The 7,658-nt window shown below is 39.3% G+C and overlaps 1 long non-coding RNA gene across 1 annotated transcript in view; it reads left to right on the forward strand.

Annotated features, from left to right (window-relative positions):
* The window catches only part of LOC123371737, a 109,062-nt gene extending 101,797 nt beyond the window's left edge, over positions 1 to 7,265 (forward strand). Inside the window, exon 3 of the long non-coding RNA XR_006579933.1 lies at positions 7,007 to 7,265. This is a non-coding gene — a long non-coding RNA (uncharacterized LOC123371737). The remainder of the gene's footprint in view (positions 1 to 7,006) is intronic.
* Positions 7,266 to 7,658: the final 393 nt, after the last annotated feature.

Here is a 7,658-nt window from a genome sequence, read left to right on the forward strand (position 1 = left end):
AGCAATGCTATAAGCAGAAATGCTGTGTAAGGCTTGAACCAGGCATAAAAATTCATCTTCCATACCTAGAAGAAATCATTGAACAGGCAATGTTTAAATAGATGTGATCAGGTTTATTTCTTTATTTTGGCTTGTGGATCTCCTCTGTGCTAAACCCCAGATGCTTTTGTTTGTTTGTAACTTTTAAGCTGGACCCTGAGAAAGCTATTCTTGGTACTTAGTTTTTGGAATTGCTCTTTTAAAATCTAGCAAAAGCCTAAGTTCCAAATGTATTTTTGTTCCTTTTTGTTTCTAATAACATTTACCTTTTTTAAGAACAGGATTGGATTTTTGGTGTCCTAAGAGCTTTGTGAATGTTGTTTGATTCGCTGGTGGCAACAGCTAATTTCCTTTATTTTCTTTCTCAGCTCTTCCCTGGAGGGGGGTGTGTGTGAAAGGGCTTGAGGGTACACCACGGGGAGGAATTCCCAAGTGCTCCTTCCTGGGTTCAAAGGGGTTTTTTTGCATTTGGGTGGTGGCAGAATTTACCAAGACAAGGTCAGAGAAAAGCTGTAACTTTGGGAGTGTAATACAAGCCTGGAGTGGCCAGTATTAATTTTTAAAATCCTTGCGGGCCCCCACCTTCTGCACTCGAAGTGCCAGAGTGGGGATTCAGCCTTGACATAGCCAAATTAGAACCTCCGCTGTAAAACTTAGTGAGAGTCAGTTTCCACTGAGGCCTAACATCTGTGTTGAACCTTCCAGAATTTCCAATGTTGTCATTCTTTTATTTAAGTACACTGTTCTGCTTTCATGAATACACTGACAATGCAGAAATTAAAATTTTAGTAGTTAGCAATACTAGAAAGTTTTAGTAAGTCACTTTTTAAAAGCCAACTTACAGCTTACAGACCTACTTATTGTTGGATAGGTAATGCTCAGGGCATAAAACTGATACTGAGGACCATTATAATCCAGTAGACTTCACAAGAGTATGAATTGTCATGTAACCAAACCATTAAAAATGAGAGGGGAAAAAGATAGAAAAGAAGGAGTTCAAAAATAAAATAAGAGATAAGCAAAAGCAAAGTTCTTTAATAATAGGGAAAAAAATGAAGCCTTAAGAATAATTAGATCAAAATAAGACATTGCGATGGAATATACCCCTGTGTTAACTCCCTGCACACTACTGTAATAATCTTCAAAGTATATCTTGTAAAGTATTTGAAAACTCAGAATCTGCTGGTCTGTATTTTCCTAATAAAATGTGTGGTAACATTGTACTTGAAGTTACAAGATTCCACATATGATGTTGTTAACACATGTTCCAAACCCCACAGCCCTGCCCCAGCAGAAGTCAGTATGTCCTAAACAAAGGAAGGAATGTGTACTTGCCTTAATTTGCATTTAAACAGTAAACAGGGTCATCAAGCAGGAAGGGAAAACAAAGGAAGTTCAAACAGGTAAAAAAAAACCCAGCAGGGAATATCCTTCCACAAAAACTGTCTCCTGGTTCTCAGCTGGAAATATTTTTCAAGAGGGGGAGTGAAATTATAAAAAGGAGGGACAAACATCCCAAGGCACCACTCTCTCTCCCCCTGTCCATAGCATTCTCTACACCTGAGAAGACAAAAATAAACAGCTGTTGAACTTTGGGGGTGGGGTCCTAAGCTGAAGAGTTTGATCAGTAATATTGCTGGAAACATGTGGTGAGAAAGTTTGCTTTGCAACTAAGTTAGTTTCTTAAGTAGATACTAATAAGTATTTTATCTTTATTTTTCTGGTAACCATTTCTGACTTTTTATGCCTCATTACTTAAAAACGACCTCTTTGTAGTTAATACACTTGTTTTACCATTTTATCTAATCCAGTGTGTTTAAAATGAAGTGTCTGGATAACCCTTTAAGATAATAAGCTGGCATATTATTCCCTTAAGGGAATAACGGATTTAGTATATTTGTACTGTCCAGGAGAGGGCTGAGCAGTACAGGACATACATTCCTGGGGGGAAGATCCAGGACTGGGTGTTTATGTTGGGGTCACCTTGCAGTATAACCAAGGCTGGTGTGAGCCAAGATGTGGCTGTTTGTCTGCATCACACTCAGACATAGCTGGGAGTGACTTACATGCTGAAGGCTGTTTGTGAGCAGCCCAATTTGGAGGATATAGCTGCAAGGCATTGTAAAGAGCACCCCAGGTTACAGGAAAGAGGTGATACAGCCCCTCATTAGTCTGGATTGTGCGCTGGTATGTCACATAAGTGTTCAGCTAAAGAGGGAAAAATAGAAAGGTTAAGAGAAAAAAGGAAACACATCAGAATCTTTGTCAATGCATGTTTGTTTCTTGTTAGATCATATGGTTGTCATGCAAACTATGGGTACAAAATTAACATTGCTTCAATATGATGATGTTGGTCTTCGAAGCATCAGAAATATAATTACATAACTTAATCAATACTTGAACTCATGGTCTCATTTATAAGATTTATTTAGCTGATTTTTGTCATTTTAAACACAAAATTCCATTCCTTTTTGTAATTACTCATACCTTCCTTGTGATTCTAATAACTTCCATTTCTATTTGAAATTATCAGAGGTCCTATAATTGACTACATATTTTTTCAAACTGATGGAAAATGGCTGTGCTAGATCTTTATTCTGGTTACAGTTTTCATTGGATATAGGTCTAGGAAATTTAAACCAACCATCATTCTGTTCAGAGATATATTATATAGGAAGAACCTTCTCTTCTCCTGAGTGCAATAGTTTGAGATCTTAGGCTTCTTTAGGTAGGGCTGACAAGTTTCATAGGAACAAAATATTTGTCATGCCAGATCAGATGATTGGTCCATTAAGTCTGCTATTTTGTATTACCTTTATATTAATATTATGGGGCTTTCCCCACATCTTCACACTTTACACTTCCTCCTCATAAGAATGGCCACACTGGGTCAGACCAAAGGTCCATCTAGCCCAGTGTCCTGTCTTCTGACAGTGGTCAATGCCAGGTACCCCAGAGGTAATCATCAAGAGGTAATCATCAAATGATCCATCCCCTGTTGTCCATTCCTCCCTTCTGGCAAACAGAGGCTAGGGACACCATCCCTGTGCATTTCTGTCAATATTTTCCCTGAAAAAGCTTCTCTAGATGCAAGGTTAGTGATACTCTGTTTCTTTGTCACCCAGACACTGAGAGTGAAATCCTGGCCCCAGTTGAGTTAATGTCAAACCCCCATTGACTTTAGTGCACCCTAAGAGTGCATCACATTTTTCAAAAATTTGTTTCCATGGACCTAAAAATTAAACTGAATTATAACCCCTGTTTATGTATATGATATATTTTATATATATATCAGTGCCCAGGGATAGCTGTCACTTTGGGCCATCTCTGCACATGACACAGGGGTATATATGTGTATATAGGAATAGTTGAAAGGCTAAGTAATCCACAATCTGAAGACTACTTCATAGAACCAATGAAATTGTTGCATGCAAATTAGCTGTAGAATAAGGGTTGTGATTGATTGAGTTACCTCTGATATCACAATGGCCTAAGACTCTAGATATATGCCTTACTGTTACCTTGCATGGGTATAATTTCTAAAGTCAAAATGGCTGAGAAGGTAAAAACTGGATAGTGGTAGACCACAGAACACAGCAATGACTGAACGGTGATATTCTAAGTAAAAAGAACTCTCAACCATGCTTCCAGCTGTTTCTGTTGGCTCAGCAGACATTATATAACATATATAATACATATATATGGAGATAAATATGCTTCAGAGTGACAGTCCTGGAATATAAATGATCCTACATGTGGCCAGGTGGTCATCAAATGATGTGCAATGTGCTGGCAGGAAGGATGACCATCAGTCCCGTTACCATGATCTGGGAAAAATGTCAAAAAAGGCCTTTCCTGAGCAATTTGATGCCTCCATGATTTCGTCAGGCACTCTTTCTTTTTGTCAAGGTTAGTTCATCCTACCATGTATCATGCCATGTAACTTAGAAAATAAATCACTACTTACTACCTGTATAAGCAGTCTGTGAAAGCCCATAAACCTAAATATGTTTGTACGAACTATTCATAGAACAATTTATGAATGAGAAAAAATGTGTTTAATGAACATTTGCCAACAGAAAGAGAAGAGCAAATATGGCAAATAAATCATTTGGGCAAATAATTTGTCTAACACTAGTCCTAATTAGGTATTTTCTTTGCAGATATAATTTGATCCTATTAAAGGCTAGAAGAAATCATGATCCTAAGTGAACTTGATTTTTCACAGTTAAGAGAATGAATAGTGAGCGTGCATCCCTAACAGTTTTATGCAATCACTGCATCAAGGAAACTCAATTATTATAAGAAGGTATCTTTCCATCTTCCCTGCCTGATGGCATTACATTTCATAGCATTTTGTGCTTCAAATAGCTGAGGAATTAAACACCTTAAGAGAAAAGTTGAAGAGCTGTGAGGAAAAAAAATCCCACCTACTTGCAGTTATTTAATTCTTCAGTTTCTTAGCAGCATCTATTATCCCAGACACCACAGGGACAAAAACACACCAGACATGTGCTTTAACTAGACTGCTACTTTATTAAGTGACACATCTGGGAACTATATGGCAATAGCTCATCAAAGGCAGGTCATCATTCCCTTCCATGTGCTGAACCACCTGTGGAAGGGTTGCCCTCAGTCGCCCACTCCATTTACTTAGTTCCAGCACTATTGCTGAGACACCACAGCCCTTCCCTCCTATCAGGTTTAAGGGGGTGGGGAAGAGAAGTTGTCTCCTCATTGAACTAAACATTAGGAGCCGCAATCTCACTTCTACTTCCAGTTCCAGTTTTTATCAGGGAATTGGACCATTATTGAACTACCTGCACTGGACACCTGCCAATTATGATAAAATAATTATTATAACCTAACCTTCCCACTGGGTCCCTGCGTTGCTGAGAAGAAGGTGGAAAAATTCCATGTGCCCAGGCCAATTTGTTTGTGAGGGAATTTTTTTTCCCAACCGGAAAAAGATGCCCCCAACAAGGCTAAAAATCTCAATCCTACTCTAATGCCAAAGGAAGGGAAACCTTATCTTCCCAGTGCAGAATGGCACCTCTGGGTAGGGGGAAGAGTTTATAAGACCTCTCCTTGTATGTGTAGGCTGGTGCCTCACCTTTCTGTCCAACACAGAGCCCTCCTCTCCCCCTCAAGCCTCCAAAAAGGCTGAATACTCACATGGAGAGGTGGTTCAGTCCTTAAAGGGCCAAAGGGTTTCTTGACCTGTTGGCCCAGTCAAAACTTCCCCATCTCTGAGACTGCTATGCGGGGGTCAGCGGGGGAGAGCACTTACATTCTTCACTTTTATAGCACTCAGGGACCTTGTGGAATCAGGAAATTTTGCTCTGTAAACCAACCCCTTGCTTTCTAATTCCTTTGTGGCTGTATCCTGGATTCCTCTATTTCCTGTTACTGTACAGGCAGATTTTCCAGAGGGTGCCATTCATCTCTTCTTATAACCCCAAACCTACAGAATATATTTCAGATTTTGCCCTGTTGCTATTGGAAAAGCCTGGCTGAGTGATACTGGGAGAGGCATATTGTCCCTTCATGTTCTGTTCCAAAGCCTCACATTGTTGTAGTGTGGTTGAAATTTACGTTTCCCAAGTTTATAATATTTTTTGCTATGTGTACCTTAGGTGACTTTGGACATTTATGTATCAGAATACGTAAGAAACAGAAGGTTTGTGGTGTGTCTGAGTGACATAATGGATGATACTCTATCTCCCTTGAGATCTCTGACCTTGGAGTAGCTATGTAATCTGTAGTGGCCACCTCAGGAACCACTCCCATCAAAGCCTGTCTTCTCAGAGACACTATCCTGCCTACACTCTACTTGTTTATACTCTGCACTCCTAAGAGGAAGGGAGCCAATCTGTAAAGAGCTTGAGACGTTGGCTTAATCCAGATAACTATGCCTAGAGTTTAGCCTTATTTTCACCCATATGTAGCCTCTGAACACACTTGTGTGGGAACGCAACAATCTTGCATTCACGGCTGTGTACTGCACAGACTTGCAGACTCCAAGGCCTTCAACTGGGCCCTGAGTCTCAGTTATGCTAAGACACTTTACACTCTTAATGTGGTGAGAATCAGGCCATTAGTCTTTATTCCCATAGTAACACAAATATTAGACACTGCATTGTGTACTGCATTCATTATGTTTGCAGTGTGTTTAGCAACATGATGGCAGTGAGATCAGATAGTGGGAAGGAAGCCAGTGTGAGAGACTGAGACCAGAATTTCACCAAAGACACAATGCTGTTCAGTAAGGCTAAACCTATTAGGGCTTTTCCACTGCTTGACAGAATCCTCCTCAATTTTTAACAGCTTGAAAAGTTACCAGCTGAACAGTGTTAAATTGGTTGAAGATCTGAAACCCAAGTAAATCAGGGATTAAAGAGCCCTGCTCATTGGTTAGTTGCTGAATTTAGAAGGCTGATGTCAAACAAAGCTATTTGTATTTCCTGCATTACACCACTGTGTTAAGAATTTGACATATTTCATTCTGACAATGGCAAGCAGTGATTGTCTTTCTTCATGTTTTTTATTTTGAAAACTTAATTGATCGGATATATAAAGGAGTGTTTAAAGGAAAAATAAAGATGCATTAACGGGGTAGGCCATTGGGGGTCCTGTGATCACTGCTTTTCTTGCTGAGCATATTCATCCCCTCTTACCTTGTGCTCCCCTCATGTGTTTGCTGTATCCATCCGTTGTCTCTAGTATTAGATTGTATGATCTTTGGGGTAGGGATTGGCTCTCTGTTAGGTATGGGCTCTCTGTTAGGTATGTACCAAGCCTAGCACAGTGGGGCTGAGACCTCTACGTGCTCCTGAAAAATAAATGAATAATAACATCATAGGAGAGTGGGAAGCAGCCAATTTTGGTGAGGCAGTGCTTTGTGGGCTGATATTTGGAAGCATGATGCTCCCATGTGTTTTGACTGACCAACTAACACTTTTTCCAGGAAAAGAAAAAGAAGGAAAAACAATACGACGCACCCATGGTTGTATATGTGTGCACTGAAGGAAGAAAGAATAAGAAGAAAGGCTGAAATCATATGAACTGATCAGGAATTTTGATATTTCTATGGTGGCTAACCTACCCAATTCCTTTCAAGCTCCATCCCCCACCCTAAATATACATCTCTTTGACTTCTAACTTACACATCTTATCTAAAATCATCTGAGCTTACTTTAATTTCTGACAATTTGCAGCTCATGCATCTCTGGTATAATTAAAAATGGAATTTGAGCTCTGTTTTTTTTTTATGCTCTCACTAAGGACATGAATTCAGAGCAAAATTTGCATAGTAACATTTGCTTTCTTCTGTGTTCAGAGCAGAAGTATAATTAAAAAGGTGAAAGGCTTAGAAATGATGGTTCATAATGTACTTATTCAATAACAGTATATTAAAATTCTGATTAAAATAAAATAGCTAATGAAGAAGGATTAAGCTGCTTTAGTGTTTCATTTTCATTTTTCTCATTATATGTATGGTGAGCAGATGACACCACAGTGTTATAACGGAGAGACCATCCTAAGCTACTGCTGCTTGGGAAAACCTATTCAACTGGAGTTTTTAACAGCTGTTCCCAAGCTTCGTTAAGGCTCATTAC

Source organism: Mauremys mutica, chromosome 5 (genome assembly GCF_020497125.1).
Source record: "Mauremys mutica isolate MM-2020 ecotype Southern chromosome 5, ASM2049712v1, whole genome shotgun sequence".
Lineage (NCBI taxonomy): Eukaryota > Metazoa > Chordata > Testudines > Geoemydidae > Mauremys > Mauremys mutica.